This window comes from Pleurodeles waltl, chromosome 3_1, assembly GCF_031143425.1.
Source record: "Pleurodeles waltl isolate 20211129_DDA chromosome 3_1, aPleWal1.hap1.20221129, whole genome shotgun sequence".
Taxonomy (NCBI): domain Eukaryota; kingdom Metazoa; phylum Chordata; class Amphibia; order Caudata; family Salamandridae; genus Pleurodeles; species Pleurodeles waltl.
The window spans coordinates 530,632,655-530,652,346 of NC_090440.1; the positions used below are offsets into that span (position 1 = coordinate 530,632,655).

Consider the following 19,692-nt stretch of genomic DNA (forward strand, 5'->3'; position numbering starts at 1 on the left):
GCCAGTTCTCTGTACTGCTATTTGGTGTCTTGAGACCACGGAACGCACTTTCCCCTGTAGGTCGTTCCACCTCTTCCTGATGTCATCCCTTGTTCTTGGATGCTGTCCCACGGCGTTGACCTTGTCCACGATTCTCCGCCATAGCTCCATCTTCCTTGCAATGGATGTCTGCTGCACCTGTGATCCGAATAGCTGTGGCTCTACCCGGATGATTTCCTCCACCATGACCCTTAGATCCTCCTCTGGGAACCTGGGGTATCTTTGGGGTGCCATGGATGTGGTGTGAGTGATATGTGTGAGGATGTGTGGGGTGAGGTGTGGGGTGCTGTGTTGTAGTGTGTGCTGTGAGTTGTGTGGATGGTGTTTGGGTGCTGGTGTTCTGTGGCTCAGATTGAGTGGGTGTTCCTGGCTTGTGTCTCTCTCTGTTCGCAATTTTATTTTTGGTCGCAAAGGGTTGTGGGTAATGTGGGTGTGTGTTTTATAGTGTTGTGGGTGTGTGGGTGTGGTGCGTGTATGTGTGTCAGGTGTGTGTATTTGGAATTGTCCAACGTGGTGTAGTTTTGTAAGTGTGTGTGTATTTTGAGCGTGGCAGTGTGTACCGCCAATGGTTTACCGCAGTTGAAAGACCGCTGCAGTGATTCGTGGGTCATGATACAGTGGGCATATTCCTGTTGGCGCAACGGTGTGGGTTTTGCTATCGCCAGTTTATCACTGACCTTTGGTCTGGCGGACTTGTGTGGGTGTCTGTATAGTGGCAGATTTCTATGTGTGGGTCATAATACCCGTGGCGGATTACCGCCACGGTCATGGTATGTTGGCGGCCGTCTGCACAGCAGTAAGCAGCTTTTACCACCAGGGTTGTAATGAGGGCCTATCTCTTGCCGCTTGGCTGGTTTCAACAAGAAATCTCCGACTGCCTCGCCCAGATTGATAGTTACCTCAACCAACATAGGTTAGGTGTTAGACAACAATCAATTAGTAACATGTGTTGCACATAACTTAAAAAGAATTCAGCCATGTTTACCCCCCACTACCATTACTTCTACCATTATCCGTTAACCCTAAACCGCCACTCCTGCCCACAGAGGAGGCCTGTTTCTCTATGGGGATTGCTATCATAATTGTTAATAGGTTATGGTCACTAAACATGTTATGCTCCATTAATAATCCAAGGTAAAAATGGTTGAGGAACTAAAATATAGTCGATCACTGATTGGCAATCACCGGAAATGTAGGCTGGGATGTTCTTAAAATGTGCACCTGTAAGCTCCATATTATTACACAAATCGATATTAGGGATATAAAGAGAATCACTGTGTCCTTGGTGGTCTTGCCCCAGGTTGGTGTGGCCCCACATCCCTCTATCAAACAATCTCATATCATAAACAGTGACATAATGACTTAGCTTGGCATTGAAATCCTCTTCAAATACAATGTTTAACCCCCTCATCCTTGGCTGAGATCCCTAGATAATTTGCTGAAGGAAACTGAAAAGCTTGATGAAGTTAGGGTTATATGGACGTACAAAATCATTATCATAAAAAGTTATAATGGTCTGGTCAAAAGTATGTCCCATTGCAGATGGAAGGCTTCGATCAGGTCAGAACCAGATTTTAGCACCTTAATACTGCAACCTAAGGTTTGTTATAAACCAGGTAGTAAGCCCTGCCTGTGCACGGCCTATCAGTAGGGGCAATGCAACAGCTGAAAAGCAGGAATAACCACTGCAAAAAATCTTCTCGGTAGACCAAGTTTCTTGACGTAAGATTATGTCAAACTCCCTGACATAGTCCACCCAATTGTCATTTACCAATGTGTTAGCAAATCCTGCAACATTCCAAATTAAGATTTTCAAAACCCCTTGATTAAGAGACATTCACAGTGCCATTACAGTTTGCATTAGGGACACCAGACTGCTTATTGAAACTCAGTCTAGAGAATGATGAGATACCACCATAAGTAACTCTAGAGGATAGGAGTATCAAATTAGGATCACATAAGGCTGACCCCCGCCCCTGCCAATCACGGTCCTGTATGTTCGATAACACAGAATACTGACTTTGAGTAACAAGTGGAGGAAGCTGCTTCGGCACAGAGTATGTGAAAGTCAAGCCCAGGCCCTGGTACGGCACTAACACTATACGAGCATCTATAAAACAAATCTCAAAGAAAGGACTTTAATGGACTTCGTGTCAACCTCACAGAGGTCAAACCTTTGCAGCAAGGGTCTCACCATCCATGGCTTTTTAAAATTCACAATAATACAATTGCCCTCAAAATCCTCTGACATAGGGCCCACCTTAATCATCCTATGTGCACACAAAATGTCATTAAATACACAAAGTCTATCATCAGTATTCCTATGCAGACAATAGGTGACTTTCTTCATTAGCTGCCCAGTGGTTTCCAAATTACAATCTGGGATCCGTGGGTTATCTGCCAAAACCAAAACATTCGAACAAGCAACCGGAGGTCAATGGCAGACCGGGGGATTGTAAAACTACTCCCGTGATCCCTTATATTACTAGAAGAATTAGCACCCAGGCTAGGCTTGTGCGATTTCCCTGGTAGTACTGTGGACTGAAATGATACCTTCTCCTGAAACACATTGCACCTCTTCACCGGTTCTGGTTCATAGGAGATGGATGCATAGGGATTCCCTGGCTATAAGTGTCCTTTGACTGCACAAAGAGGGAGTAGAGATTGAGGCATGGGGTATAGGATGATTATACTGGTGTCCTTTCAGGGTGTTCTCCTGAGCACCATCTAAACCTGGACTTTCCCTATTTGCCCTCAAATGAGCCTCAATAGTATCCCGTCTTGTTAAAACAGGGTGAAGACAGTTATCCAATTTAACCTTAATTTCTTCATTAATTCGATTTACGCCTGCAAAGCTCCAAGTCTCTTTTTAGGGTTGAGCCTGCAATAGCATGCACATCACTTGCGGAATCCTGTTGTAGTTATAAAAGGGCTCGGAGCCCACCCATGGCTTATAATTTGTTGGATTGCATGGCACTCTTTATAGCCCCGTAATTGGTGATGACTGGCATTTCACCATTTCTGTTTCTGTCCGTGTCACAGGGACCAAGTATTGATTGATGCAACTTAATCAGTGCCTGTCTGCTGCTCCCAACATGACAAAGGTACTGTTTTATTCTTTTCAATTTCTTGAGCCCTGCAAACAGAAGACATGTTCTACAGTTAACTTTTTGTTTTATTTTACAGTCTTCTTTTCTCACTTTGCACTCATGTTTTGTTTTGTTTTTCTTCATGGGTTCTATTCCCTAAAGATGACTATTATGTTATTCTAAATATTGCAAAGCAACATAATTTTTTCTTATCCACCCCACTCCATCCCAATTCAACCTACTCCATCACAATTCACCCCACTCCAATCCACCACAATCCCCCCCACACTAATCCACCCCAATCCAGACCAATCCAATCCACCCCAATCTAGTCTACTCCACTCCAGTTCACCACAATCCAACCCACTCCAGTTTAACCCACCCCACGACAGTCCAACCTCCCAACTCCAATACACCACATTCCAATCCAACCCACATCACTCCAGTCCAACCCAGTACAATCTAAACCACCCCACTCCAATCCAACCCATCCCAATCCAATCTACTCCACTGCAATCCACCTGCCTCACTCCATCCATCCAACTCCAATCCAATCCACCTTAATCTTCACCAGTCCAATCCAGTTCACCTTAATCCACTCCACTCCACTTTATTTTTACCTCGTGTCCGTCCAACCCGCCCCTCCCTCGCCACACTCCTCCCCTTGAGTTATGAGGTTGGCCACCGCTGCGCCAAACCAATACACAGCACATCACCTTAAACCACTCCACTCCAATCCACACCAATCCAATCCACCCCACTCCACACAAATCTAATCAACCCTACTCTAATCCAATTCATCCCATTCCAGTCCAGTCCATCCCACTCCAATCCAATCTACCCCACCCAACCCTAATCCAATCCACCCAACTCAAAGTATCTCACTCCATTCCTGTCCACCCAATTCCACTTCACTGCGCTCAATCCAGCTCACCCACTCCAATCCAACCCACCTCAAAGCATTCCACCCCACTCCAATCCACCCTACCACACCCCAATCCAGTTCAACCCACCCCATTCCACCCCAATTCAATCGGTCCAGCCCACTCCAATCCACCCCATCCATACCACCCCATTTCCATCCACCCCACTCCAGTCCAATCCACCCCATCCACTCCAATCCACCTCACCTCACTGTTCTCCAATCCACCCCAGTCTTCTCCAATTCACCCCACTCTAATCCAGTCCTACCTACTCTACTTCTATCCACCCCACTCTACTCCAGTCTAGCCCATTCTACTCCAATCCACTCCACTCCATTCTGTTTCAATTCACCCCACTCTACCAATCTAATCTGCACCACCCCAGGTCAGTCCACCCCACTCCAGTCCACTTCATTCCAATCCATCCCACTCCAATTCATCTTAACCCACCCCACTCCAGCCCAATACAGCCCACCTTAATCCACCCACTCCTGTACAATCCACTCCAATCCACCCCAAAGCACTTTAATCCAATCTACCCACTACAATAAATCCATTACACTCCAATCCAACTGTAGGAAAGTACAATTTTGCCTGGCATGTTCCCCCCATTTTTACATGTATGTAAGTTTGTTTTTGCCTGTCTCACTGGGATCCTGCTAGCCAGGGTCCCAGTGCTCATAGTTTGTGGCCTGAATGTGTATACCTGTGTAGTGACTAACTGTGTGCCTCAGTGCTTATGCTCGCTCTGCCTTTAAATTTGTCACTATAGGCTAGTGACCACTTTTACCAATTTCAATTGGCACATTGGAACACCCTTATAATTCCCTAGTGTATGGTACCTAGCTACCCCGGGTATTGGGGATCCAGGAGATCCCTACGGACTGCAGCATTTCTTTTGCCACCCATAGGGAGCTCAGACAAGCCTTTACACAGGACTGCCAATGCAGCCTAAGTGAAATAACACACACGTTATTTCCGTTATTTCACAGCCATTTTCACTGCACTTAAGTAACTTATAAGTCACCAAGATGTCCAACCTTCACTTGCTGAAGGTTAGGTGCAAAGTTACTAAGTGTGAGGACACCCTTGCACTAGCAAAGGTGCCCCCACATCGTTCAGGGGCATTTCCCCAAAATTTGTGAGTGCGGAGACACCATTACACATGTGCACTACATATAGGTCAATACCTATATGTAGCTTCACAATGGTAACTCCGAATATGGCCATTTAACATGTCTAAGATCATGGAATTGTCTCCCCATGCCAAATCTGGTATTGGGGAGCCAATTCCATGGATCCCCAGGGCTCCACTATGGACCCCGGGTGATGCCAAACCAGCTCTCTGGGTTTTTTGTCTGCTCTTACCACTGCTGCCATCCCACAGACAGGGTTCTGCCCTCCTGGGGTCTGGGCAGCCTGGTCCCAGGAAGGCAGAACAAAGAATTTCCTCTGGGAGAGTTACACCCTCTCCCTTTGGAAATAAATGTTAAAGGCTGGGGAGGGGTAGCCTCTCCCAGCCTCGGGAAATGCTTTGAAGGGCACAGATAGTGCCCTCCTTGCATAAGCCAGTCTACACCGGTTTAAGGAACCCCCAGTCCCTGTTCTGGCACGAAACTGGACAAAGGAAAGGGGAGTGACCACTCCCTGTCCATCACCACCCCAGGGGTGTTGCCCAGAGCTCCTCCAGTGAGTCCCAGACCTCTGCCATCTTGTTTCCAGATGTGTGAGGGGACTCTGGAGGCCTCTGAGTGGCCAGTGCCAGCAGGTGATGTCAGAGACCCCTCCTGATAGGTGCTTACCTGACTAGGTGGCCAATCCTCCTCTGAGGGCTATTTAGGGTCTCTCCAATAGGCTTTTCCTCAGATAACGACTTGTAAGAATTCACCAGAGTTTCTCTGAACCTCTCTCTTCGACTTCTGCTAAGGATCGACCGCTGACTGCTCCAGGATGCCTGCAAAATTGCAACAAAGTAGCAAGAAGATTACCAGCGACATTGTCACGCCTAATCCTGCCGGCTTTCTCGACTGTTTCCTGGTGATGCATGCTTTGGGGGCTGCCTGCCTTCATCCTGCACTAAAAGCCACAAAGAAATCTCCAGTGGGTCGACGGAATCTTCCCCCTGCTTCAGCAGGCACCAAACTTCAGCTTCTCTGGGACCCCTCTCATCCTGACAAGCGTGGCCCCTGGAACACAGGTGGTGGACTCAAGTGACCCAGACTGTCCAGTGGTCCAACTGTCGAAATTTGGAGGCGGTAAGTCCTTGCCTCCCCTCTCCAGAAAGTAATCCTGTGCTCCGCATGATCTGCAGCTACAAGGGGTTTGGTACACATTTCCAAGAAATCCTGCATGCACAGCTGAGCCTAGGTCTCCAGCACTCTGTCCAGTGATGCTCAGCTCTCTGAGTTGATCTCCGGTGTCGTGGGACCTCCTTTTGTAGTGTTGAGATGGCCGCCATGTTCAGACTTCTTGAACCATGTTCAAGGACTTCTGTGGGTGCTTCCTGCTTATGCATGGCCTCTGTATGTTGATGAGGGCCCCTTCTGTCTCCCCACCCAAGTGGCGACATCCTGGTCCTTCCTGGGCCCAGGCAGCACCCTTTTTCTCTAGCCATGACTCTTGCAGCTAGCAAGGCTTGTTTGCAGTATTTTGCCAAGAAAACAACTCTGCATCCTCCAGCAATCCGTGGGACATCTTCTGCACAAAGGAGAAGTTCCTAGCACCTTTCGTTGTTGCAGAATCTTCAGTTTCTTCCATCCAGAGGCAGCCATTTTGAACCTTCATCCGGGGTTTAGTTGGCTCCTGCCCCCCCTGGACACTTTGCAACTCTTGACTTGGTCCCCTTCCTTTGCATGTCCTCAGGTTCAGGAATCTGTCTTCAGTGCTTTGCTGCCTGTTGTGGTCTTTGCAAAATCCCTTATCACAACTTTAGTGTGTTTCTGGGGAAATAGTAGTACTTTACTCCTACTTTCCAGGGTCTTGGGGTGGGGTATCTTGGACACCCTTAGTGTTTTCTTACATTCCCTGCAACCCTCTACCCACTACACTAGCCTAGGGGTCCATTCGTGGTTCACATTCCTATTTCTTAGTATATGGTTTGTCTTGCCCCTAGGCCTACTGTATCCTATTGTATTCTGCAGTGTTTGCACTACTTTCTGACTGTTTTACTTACCTGATTTTGGTTTGTGTGTATATTTTGTGTATTTTACTTACCTCCTAAGGGAGTATATCCTCTGAGATATTTTTTGGCACATTGTCACTAAAATAAAGTACCTTTATTTTTTGTAACTTTGAGTATTGTCTTTCTTATGATATAGTACCTATATGACATAAGTGGTATAGTAGGAGTTTTGCATGTCTCTTAGTTCAGCTTTGGCTGCTCTGCTATAGCTATCTCTATCAGCCTAAACTGCTAGAACACTACTAATCTACTAATAAGGGATAACTGGACCTGGCACGAGGTGTAAGTACCATTGGTACCCACTTTAAGCCAGGGCAGCCTCCTACGTTGGTGGTGCAGCGGTGGGATAAGTACTTGTAACTGCTTTACCACTTTGTCATTGGTGCTTTTCATAAAAAAACCATATTCTAAATACTTAGAAATATACACAAGTAACCTTAACAGTCTTATTGTCTTTCTAAAAACTTTCTAAAAAGCTTCAGAAAAGTTTGAAAAAGTTTTTCTCTTTTCTTTAAAAGTTTTCAAAACTTTTTGTCTCTTCCCTAAACTCTTTCTTTCCCCTCTGGCCCTCATTACAACGTTGGCGGTAAGTGGCACTGACCGCCGTGCCGACGGCCACCAAAATACCGTATCTGTGGCGGAAATCTGCTACGGGTATTATGACCCACACTGAGAAATCCTCCACAATACAGACACCCACACAAGTTTGCCACACCAAAGGTCAGTGATAAATTGGCGGTACCAAAACCCACACAGTGACGCCAACAGGAATACGCCCACACAATCACGATCCACGAATCAACGCAGCGGTCATTCAACCGCAGTAAACCATTGGCGGTACACACCGCCGTGCTCAAAATACATACACACTTACAAAACACATCCACATTGGACAATTCAAATTACACACACCTGACACACATACACACACCACACCCATAAACTCACAGAGAGAGAGAGAGAAAAGCAAAGACCACACCAGCATCCAGAGGCACACAACACCATCACTCATACACCATCCACGCACAAAACACCACACACCCCAAAACATCACCCCACACATCACATCACACATCACCTCACACATCACTCACATCACATCATGGCGCTTTAAAGACACCCCACGTTTTCTGAGGAGGAGCTCAGGGTCATGGTGGAGGAAATCATCTGGGTAGAGCCACAGATATTCGGATCACAGGGGCAGGAGACGTCCATTGCTAGGAAGATGGAGCTATGGCGGAGAATTGTTGACAGGGTCAACTCAGTGGGTCAGCATTCAAAAACACGGGATGACATCAGGAAGAGGTGGAACGACCTACGGGGGAAGGTACGTTCCGTGGTATCCAGACACCAGGTAGCCGTACAGAGGACTGGCGGTGGACCCCTACAAACTCCCCCACAACTAACAACATGGGAGGAGAAAGTCTTGGCGATCATGCATCCTGAGGGCCTCGCAGGAGTAACAGGAGGACTGGACTCTGGTAAGTCAAATCTTTACTAATATATCCCCCAGCCTACCTGCATGCCATCACAAACTCCTACCCCTACCCTCACACCCATCACTCCACCACCTCACATATACCCCACCATCACAACCCACCCATCCCAATCCCAAGCCCTGCATGCAGCACCAATGCATGGACACCTATCACAGACCTGCATGGACACCCATCACCAAAGCATGTCCAAGAGAGAGACTCACCCAGGGCACACAATCACCACTCACACAAGGGCCAACGCGATAGTGCAAGCACAGTAATAGAGGAAAACACACCCATTGCACAAGATGGCACACACAGATATAATAATAATGCATTTACACCCCAACAGGACCCCTACTCAACGTCACCAGACAGGAGGTGCCAGCCATATCCAGTCCCCCCACAGAAGAGGCCCACAGTAATGACAGCAGCTCTGCATGCCTGGATCAAGATGACCAGCCAGGCCCATCATGGACCTCTGGACAGTCGGTTCCCGTGCCACAGTCCCAAGCCACCACAGAACCTTCCCCTCAGGAAACACCACTACAGCACCCACCCAGCGGGCCCATGCCACTGTCCCCAGGACATGTCAATCAGCAGTGTGTCCACCACTACAGGGACCCCAGGCAAACCCACTAGCCCAAGCAAATCAGGGACCTGGGGTCAGTGCCAGTGGGCACATGGTTCAGGGGATGGAGGCACAGGACAACAGGGAAGCTGGGAGGACTGATGTGCGACAGGGGAGGACAGGCCAAGGGAACCCACTCTCCACGAGGCACTCTCAAACATCATGGGAGCATACCACCATTCCCAGGAGACCATGGGCACGGTACTGGCCCAGTTTCAGGAGACCCAGCGGCTGCCGGAGGAACAGTACCTGGGGATCAGGGAGGACTTGAAGTCCATTAACACCACCCTGGTCACCATTGGAGGGTTGCTGGCAGACATTGCCAACACCATGAGGGAGACAGTGGCATACCACCGGGCCCCTGACACCAGCCCAACCGATGAACAGCCTTCCACATCCGCCGGCGCTAGTGGACAGGAGGCCCCGCCACAGGACCAACAGGCAACCAGAACCCCACCCCCTGCAGAAGGAGAACCACCCCGCAAACGGTCCCTGCGATCCCGGCAGAAGACAGAGAACATTGCCAAGACCCTGCCAGGAAATAAGACTCTCCTGAATGTCACCCTCCTGTCCCACTCTGTCACCCTGTCCATCCTGGAACTGACATTGCTCCCCTTCCTATGCCCCCTTGGACAATGCACCTGTGCTACTGATAGACTGGACTCTAATATGGACCTTCCTCCACCATCACCCCAGCCCCTTCCACATACCCCTATACACATTAGCCCAAAAATAAACACCCTTGAATCACAAACCAATCTGGAGTCAGTCTGTTCTTTCACAAATGTATAATTACAACATCATCCACTAATATCAATGTAAATGTTCATTTGCTCATACCACTGTATGACAGTTGTTGGGCAGCAGTAAATATTGCAGAAGGCAGAATGAGGTACCCAGATCTGTGAAATGGAAAGCCAAAGTGACCTGTCAGTGTCCATAGACAGATGTTAAGAGGCTGACTTATACAATGTCCTATAGTAGTCAGATATGAGAGAAACAGTGCCAGTCACTTACCTATGTGTCACTGGAAGTACTGCATGATGATGATATTTCCAGTCACTTACCTGTGTGTCACTGGAAGTACTGCATGATGATGTTATTTCGGTTGTCAATATCTTCTTCCTCTGCCTCCTCTTCCTCACTGTCCACAGGCTCCACAGCTGTCACAAGACCCTTATCATGCCCATCCTCCTGCAGAAAAGGCACTTGGCATCGCAATGCCAGGTTGTGCAACATGCAGCATGCCACGATTATCTGGCATACCTTCTTCGGTGAGTAGTATAGGGAGCCACCTGTTAGATGGAGGCACCGGAATTTGGCCTTCAGGAGGCCGAACGTCTTTTCAATAATACGCCTAGTTCGCCCATGTGCCTTATTGTAGCGTTCCTCTGCCCTTGTCCTGGCATTCCTCACTGGGGTCAGGAGCCATGAGAGGTTGGGGTAACCAGAGTCACGTGCAAATGTCGAGGGATATCTGTTAGACACACGCTAACCCTTAGGGACTACCCCATACCCAGACACCTATTCATATTGTGTGGGGACCTTGGGCTCACCTATTAGCCACACCCGGTGCCTCTGGAGTTGGCCCATCACATAAGGGATACTTCTATTCCTCAAAATGTAAGCATCATGCACAGAGCCAGGATATTTGGCATTCACATGAGAGATGTACTGGTCTGCCAAACACACCATTTGCACATTCATAGAATGGTAGCTTTTTCGATTTCTGTACCATCAAGGGCACCAATGATGTTGGGGATATGTCTCAGGGCATAAAAGTCAGCCTTCACTGTGGGCAAATCCTCTACCTGGGGGAAAACGATGTAGCTGCGCATGTGTTTCAGCAGGGCTGACAACACTCTGGTCAACACGTTAGAAAACATTGTCTGAGACATCCCTGATGCCATGGCCACTGTAGTTTGAAAGGGGCCGCTTGCCAGGAAATGGAGCACTGACAGGACCTGCACTAGAGGGGAGATTCCTGTGGGCTGACGGATAGCTGACATCAGGTCTGGCTCTAATTGTGCACACAGTTCTTGGATTGTTGAACGATCAAGTCTGTAGGTGATAATGATGTGTCTGTCTTCCATTGTCGACAGGTCCACCAGGGGTCTGTACACTGGAGGATGACACCATCTAATCATCTGTCCCCAGCGGATGTGCCCTATGGAGGAGAATGGTGAGCAGAGGGTCATGTAACACATAGGTTGCACAAGTGTGTTTTCAGTAATGTGAGTAAATCCATGTGTGGCGTTGTTTGTCCATATATCTGTCGAATAGTGCTGTGACGCAGTTAGGTGCCATGCCATGTGCCCCCCTGAAATGGTGGCTGCCTGACCTGTAAGGAGGGACACAGGGAAATTAGATAACGGTGCTGGCGTTGTGCAGTGTTGCGGTAGGCGGTCGAAGACCGCCGGGCAATTTAGCATTGGTTATCATTGGGCCCTATGGGTTTCAGGAGCCAATGACGATGTACTCCGGCGGTGACGATATGCACCGCCGTGGATTTGACCACCATTTTCTATCTCTTCACTCACTTGATACCTGACCTTCAGAGGGCCTACACTGCAAGTGCTGCTGTGACCTCAGTCTGGAAGCGAGAATGGCTCATGTGACTGGGGAAAGGGCCCCTGCCTTCACCGCGGAGGAGTTGGACAAACTGGTCAATGGGGTCCTCCCCCAGTACATGCTACTCTACGGTCCTCCAGACAAACAGGTGAGTACACTGTGAGCATGATGCGTGGACAATGCCTGTTTGGAGTGGTGTGGATGGAAGATACATGTGCCGGTGGGTCCGAGGCCTGCATGTGAGGATGGTGAGTGTATGTGCGTCAGGGCACGGGTGGGAACTGGTGGGCAATGAGTATGACGGGCCAGACGGGAGAGTAATTTCCTTTCATCCTGTACCTTTCCTCTAGGTCAGCGCCCACCAGAAGAAGGGTATTTGGCGTGCCATCGCCAAGGTAGTGCGGACCTTGGGGGTCTATCATAGACGGAGCACCCACTGCCGCAAGAGATGAGAGGACCTGCACCGCTAGAGCAAGAAGACAGCGGAGGCCCAGCTGGGGTTGGCCTCCCAACGTGGAAGGGGTGCCCGTCGCACCATGACCCCCCTGAAGTTTCGGATCCTGGCGGTGGCATATCCGGAGTTGGATGGGCGCTTGAGGGCATCACAGCAGCCACAAGGGGGTGAGTACAGTGTCATTCAGCTGACTCTGCGTGCTTTACATAGTGTCTGGGTGGGGGGTGTGGGCTGTGGGTTACCCTAGGCCAAGGCGAACTTGGTAGGGTAGGTCCCTTGTTAGACAGGCTCTGAGGCACTCCAACCCCAATAGTGTTAGTGGGCATCTACAACTAGACAGGCTCCTGTGGGTTCCAGGTGTGCAGCAAATGGTGTTAGGCATAGTACCCCATGGCAGGTGATTTTCCTACTAACTGCTAGTGCATGGCCTAGTGCATAGGGCTGCTCCCTGTGTGTTGTGTCTGCCAACGGTAGTGGTGTTGCTGGCATTGACATGTGTCTCCTCTGTCTTTCCTCCCCTTTTTGTTTTGTCACCCTGTTCTTGTGCCTTGTGTGCATTAGCATCATCTGGTGGAGGAGCAGAGGCACCAGCGACGGAGGGAGCTGCATCCCACATGGCCCTGGAGGGTGAACCTACGGAGTCTGAAGGCACCAGTGGGACGGAGGGCGAGGGGAGCTCCATGACAGGGACAGCAGCGGGCGACAGCGACTCCTCCTCTGATGGGAGCTCCCTTACAGTGGCAGGCACCTCTGTGCCCACCGCAACAACAGGTACAGCCGCAACACCCCCTACCAGCACTGCCCTCCCAGCAGCCCCTCAGAGTGTTTCCCGTGCCCGCTCACCCAGGAGGGGGGGGCATCTCCTTTGCCCCAGGCACCTCAGGCCCTGCCCCAGTTAGCCCTGCGGCCCTCAGTGAGGAGGCTATTGACCTCCTGAGATCCCTGACTGTTGGGCAGTCAACCATTCTGAATGCCATCCAGGGTGTCGAGAGGCATTTGCAGCAAACAAATGCATACCTGGAGGGCATTCATTCTGGCGTGGCGGCCCAACAGAGAGCATTTCAGGCTCTGGCCTCAGCACTGATGGCAGCCATTGTCCCTGTGTCCAGCCTCCCCCCTCCAACTTCCACTACCCAGACCCAATCCCCTCTACCTCAGCCTATCCCAAGCACACCATCAGACCAGCATGCACAGACATCAACACACAAAAGTGGCTCAGGCAAACATAAGCACCACACATCCCACAGGCACTCACACAAGCACCATACCCATGCAGACACACCAACATCCACTGCCTCCACTGTGTCCCCCTCCTCCACGTCCTCCACCTCCCTCCCAGTCGCCTCTCCACTCACACCTGCATGCACTACATCCTCAGCCACTACCTCCATCACCAGCACGCCCATCACTACAAACCGCTCACGTGCAATCACCACCCCCACTACCATTCACACGTCCCCTGTGTCCTCTCCCAGTGTGTCTGTAAGCTTTCCTCCCAAAGTACACAAATGCAGGCACACACCCACTCAACAGCCATCCACCTCACAACAGCCTCCAACCCATGCACCTTCACCCAGACTCAGCAGATGTACACCTCCTACAACCACTACCTCTTGCGCCACTCCCAAACCCCCTCCATCTTCCCGTCCCAGTGTGTCAAAACAAAATTCCTAGCTAATTTTGACCTCTTCCCTACACCTCCCCCCTCCTCCATCCTTCCCCAAGGGCTAGGATGTCTAGATCCCAGCCCAGCACCTCAGCCACCACATCTGCATCTGCTGTGGTCCGTGCTACTCCAGTACAGTCTAAGGGGGCACCCGTCAGAGCTGCCAGTGTGTCACCGAAGGAAAAGAAGGACCACTCTATTCCACCACTTGCAAAAGTCAAAAAGGGGCCGGCTTCCAGCAGGGGACAGTCACACCAGCCACCCAGCAAGGCCTCGCACAAACACCGAATGGACAGTGCCAAGGTCCCTGCAGCGACTGTCAAGATGGGGAAGGGCCACAAGCCAAAGGGCACATTAACTCTGGGCACGATGTCACCTGGTGAGGGGCTGGTGACCACCAAATCTTCAGGGATGGCAGCCACATGCACCACAGTCACCACCTCCGCTCCAACCGCCACCTGCACCGCCACCTGCACCGCTACCTGCACCGCTACCTGCACCGCCGCTGCCACAACGTCAGTCGGTAGCATCCTCCCCATGGATCAGCCATCCGAGGCTGCCGTAGACGGTATGGTGTCTCCATCCATCACAACAGTCACTTGCACCACGGCCAGCACTGGCAGCATCTCTGCCGCAGCCACCTCCGCCTGCATCACTATCAGCACCGCCACGTGCACAGCCGATACCACTCTGTCGGACGTCAGCAGCATCCCCAGTGTGCAGCAGTCAGAGTCTGCAAGTGACATCCTGGACCCTGGACACATCACTTGAGACACCAACTCCAGCACTGACACGAACCAGCAATTGGCAGCCTATGTTGCCGCAGGATGGAGTGTGGTTCTGCCTCCATGGAGTATCATGCTACCTGTTCCAGGTACATCGCGTGGCAAAGACACCCAGGTGATATGAAGTCAACTGCCACACCCAGGTACAGCATCCCTGGGCACAAGGCCCCCTCCAGAACCAGTGGAGACTAGCATCCACTAACACAGTCTTTGGCAGGATGAAGCACTCTGGGCACAAAGCCCCCTCCAGAATCAGTGGAGACAAGCATCCACTAACACAGTCCTTGGCAGGATGAAGCACTCTGGGCACAAAGCCCCCTCCAGAACCAGTGGAGAAAAGCATCCACTAACATAGTCATTGGCAGGATGAAGCACACTGGGCACAAAGCCCCCTCCAGAACCAGTGGAGAAGGCATCCATTAGTGAGACTGTGGCTTTGCACTCCCCAGGACCAGGCAGTGGCCAACCCACCCACTTGAGAGACTTGAGAGACTCTGGCTTTGCACTCCCCAGGACCAAGCAGTGGGCAGTGAACCCACTTGAGAGACTTGAGAGACTGTGGCTTTGCACTCCCCAGGACCAAGCAGTGGGCAGTGAACCCACTTGAGAGACTTGAGAGACTGTGGCTTTGCATTCCCCAGGACCAATCAATGGGCAGTGAACCCACTTGAGAGACTTGAGAGACTGTGGCTTTGCACTCCCCAGGACCAAGCAGTGGGTACTGAACCCACTTGAGAGACTTGAGAGACTGTGGCCTTGCACTCCCCAGGACCAAGCAGTGGGCAAACCACCCACTTGAGGTACTGTGGCTTTGCACTCCCCAGGACCAAGCAGTGGGCATGGAGCCCCCTCGAGGAGCAGTGGCGTCATACCATCATCCGGCTGAGGTGCCCCCCCCCTTTCTCCCTGAGGTGCCTGTAATTTCTTTTGACCTGATGCCCCTGCAGTGTTCTCTCCGTTTTGAGGCAGGTGTCATGTGTGGGCTTCGCCAATGCTTTTTGGGACCACTGGCCCACGGACATTTGAGGGGACAGTGTACAGACTTGTGTACTTGCTGTAAATAGTTGTATATACTGGTTTTTTGAATATCTCTTGCTATATCTGAATGTTCGAATATTACACTAGTTCAACTCATTTCGGTTTGTCCTTGCGTTCTTCCAGGGGGTGACGGGGTGTATCTGTGATGTTTTTGGATATGTGTGTGTTGTTGTGGGTGGGGGGTGTGGATGTTGCATTTTGCGTGTGTGTCACTCTCTTTTCCCTCCTCCCTTTCCCCTGTGTGCTAGGTGCAGTACTCACCATCGTCGCCGCCGCCTTTCCACTTAGTTGTGTATTAATAGATACACCAACATGGGCAGGACCTGTAACTCGGGCTCCATGGCGTCCTGGTTCTTCGTTGATTGTCGAGAGGTGAGTGGTTTCCCTTCTGTGTACAGTTTCTGCCGTGCTTTTGATGGCATTGGTACCGCCCCGTAAAAGCTGGCGGATTGGTACCTTGTAATAGTGTGGGTGGTGCATGTCGGTGTATTGGCGGCCACACTACTCAATACGTTTTCCCTACAAAACTGGGGTGAATTTTCACCCTTGAAGTTTAGGTCATAATACTAGGATCCAGTCGTAGGGTAATCCTAAGGCTCGCCACGTAATTCTGAGTAAAACTGGAAGCTGTAGTGGCAAGTACTCTATGAAAGGTAGTGTTCCTGAACTTGGTGAGTCCCCACCCATCGTTTGAGGAGTGACACAGGTGCAGCTCAACGTGCCCACCTCTGCCAAACTATGGAAACCATGGCTGTGTAGCTGCAGAATGTCACGTCACTTTTCCGTAAGGAGCTGTAAGGCAGAGGGTTGTTCTACCTCTTTTGGTGTCTTAGGCTATCCACGATCAGGGGTTTGGATCTCCCCTGTACCATAAGCGCTCCGGGCTTTAATTTTGGGAAGATGCGAGGCGGCTTCCTTGGTAGGCGCGATGTGCACGTGAGAGGGGCGCCGGCAGCAGAGGTTTGGCTCTGTCTTGCAGGTTGCTACGCCTGTGCTGGGTCTGTATAAGTTGGCAATTTTATAGGTATCGGTATTGAACATGCACAATATAGGTAGGAGCACAGTGTTCGGAAGCAAACTGGGCCTCTTGGCCACTGTTAAAATGGTGTTATTTAGAAATAATCAAGTTCTGGCGACAACACGAGGAAACCTGGAGCCTGCTTCTAAGCTTGTTGCATGGTCAGGTTTCAGCAGCCAGGTTTAGCAAAGGCACTGCTAACTTCCAATACACACTTGGCACAAGAACAATATTCGGTGTTATTTTAGGGGCACATTACTTATAAGTGTTCTTAGGGTGCCAATGTACCATGGTTCACTGCGCAACGCTTGGATGAACCTCGTGCTACTATGCTAGGGACAGTGTCTCAAGCTTTTAAAGTCTGTGCGGGAGAAAGAGGAATTCTATGCATGTACTTAATCGAAGGTGTATGCTGTCAGCGGGGATAATTTAACCAACAATGGTGCATTGTGACCGGGAGGCACTTAAGAAAAGTCTGGCAGGAAGTAATGTAGGAAGGCTCCCTGTCACCTTGCTGTGCTGCAGTATTTACATCATAGGTAACCAGTCACGGTTGCTCTTGGAAACAGCTTCCATGACCGGTTGGATGCATCGCTGTGTAAGAAGCTTAAATACAAACAAATTCACTGCCTCAGCTGTTTGAATTAAGGTGGGCATGAGGCTCCCGCCCCTGTCCACCCCGTTGCACCCCTATGGCTAGTGGGAAACCTAATCATTTGGTAGCACAAAATTAGAGTTTCAGTCTGACAAAAGTTCGCTCATTCAGGGCTGGGGAAATGAGTACCAATTTTGCTGTGTAAGAAGCTTAAATACGATTGAATTCACTGCCTCAGCTGTTTGAATTAAGGGGGACACGGGGCTCCTGCGCCTGTCCACCTGTGGCACCCCTTATGGCTAGTGTAAAACCTAATCATTTGGTAGCTTGATAGTTCCAGTCTGACGAAAGTTCGCCTTTCAAGATTTGTGAAATACTTGCCATTTTTACGGTAACCAAATTACTGTGAGTCCATAAATCACACAAGCACTTACAAAAGGGTATGAAGCGCTACAGAAAGAAAAGTCAGGATGATCTCTCTGTCTGTAAATTAAACCATTGACTAATTGTTTCTGTCACCATACCACCACGAATAAATTCTTCTGACAAGGGGAGTATGAAAACTATAGCTTTAGGTCATGGGATCCTTAACTTAATTGCAGTGTACTACCCATGCATCAGAAGCTACACGCCAGGAGCCTAGTCATCACAGATTTTGTGTGAACGGAATAGTGGACCCCGCATATTCATACGAATGTGATACCTTTTCAGTGGCTGGCCCTTAGGTTACTAGGTATGTAATTCAAGGGCTTATCTCTTCGTTCCAGTCAAGGGCGGAGCTTCATCTGGTTTCTGTTCGCTGAAGTACATTGTAGTGCGCCACCAGGGCAGCACTCATATCTCATGTGCCAAAGCACATTGTATTCTTGACACTCCCATCACGGGGCCCCTTACCTGCCCAATGCAAGACTGGCGTGGTGGCACGTCAAACCCTTGCAGAGACAAGCGCAGGATGTCTCTCGTTCTTTCTCTCCCTGGCGGGCGGGCCAGCTCTCTCTTGTCCGGTTTGTGGAATCCCCAGGCTGCTGCTCACTAGGAGGCCTGTTGCAACAGACTGTTCCATGACAGCCATAAGCTCTGATGCTTGTGCTACATTCTGCTGAGGCCAAGGCGAGCAGCGGCTCATTTGACCTAATGGAAAGAAAAATGTTCGGGCAGAGGCTGTCCTGTGTAGATGACACTTTCAATTCTGTGGTGTGGCAGCAAGCAAGACACCCTGTTTGTGGTGTACGTTGAATTCGGAAATGTAGCCACCTTCTTTCCCGTTTGAGAATTGGGCACTTCCTCAGCAGGGTTTTTCTTTCACGATGGTGAAGGGTGTCTGGTTCGGTACTGGTTCCCTTCAGGCAGGGTGGCAACTGGTTACTTGTTTGTAATTTCATAGAGGAGCAGCTGCTTTAGTGGAAAACGCCGGTAGATTCTTAGGGGAAATGAAAACGAGCGGCTTGGTCCCCCGTCTGCTATTGGCTTTAGATTTGAACTGCGCTGCAAAACAGAAGCTATTTTCGCTTTGCTTATGCTTCACTTGTCGGAGTGTTACGAGCGGTACATCAGGCCAGAATTGGTATAATGGCACCGCTGGTGCTTGTATGTGATCTCTCACGCTCTTTTCTTTTCTTTTCAGTCAAATGTCTAAACATGTAGTTTGTGTTTTGGGTCTTTCATTTGTTCGACGGGCGGCGTACCGGGTGCAACAGCTCCGTGGGTTGAATCCGGCGATCGTGCAAGGTGTGGAGTTCCGCTGGTATGGAATTGTTGGAGCAGGCATCACTCAACTACAGCATTTGGTCAATATGGCGAAAGGATGTGGGGGGCTGCAGTCCCCGGATCTAATCATTATTCACCAGGAGGCAACGACTTGGTGTGATTGGGCCGTGAGGCACTGAGGGAGACAGTATTCTTAGAAATCACTAAATTGGCAAAACAATTTCCAAATGCAGCAATTGCTTGGTCACACATGGTGCAGCGTCAAAAATGGGGCACACGTATCAGATCAAGGTCTATCAATGGTTCAGTAGGCAGGCTTAACGCCGAGATGGCAAAGCTTTGCCCAGGCCCTGGGCCCTTATGGAACACCCCCCACAAACCATTGAAGGGCTCCCACATGTTTCACAAGGTCCAGGTGCATTTATCCGGTGAGGGGACCGATCAATTTATCCGTGACATGTGGGGTTTCTGCTCGCAGCCTTTTCTTGGGTGGGGAGGGCGAAGGACCTTTTGGGCC

At 50.1% G+C, this 19,692-nt stretch overlaps 1 long non-coding RNA gene across 1 annotated transcript in view; it reads left to right on the top strand.

Moving 5' to 3' along the window:
• LOC138283225 (uncharacterized) overlaps positions 1 to 19,692 on the top strand; it is a 114,922-nt gene that overhangs the window by 92,242 nt on the left and 2,988 nt on the right. The window contains exon 2 of the long non-coding RNA XR_011201138.1: positions 3,082 to 3,143. This is a non-coding gene — a long non-coding RNA (uncharacterized lncRNA). The remainder of the gene's footprint in view (positions 1 to 3,081; positions 3,144 to 19,692) is intronic.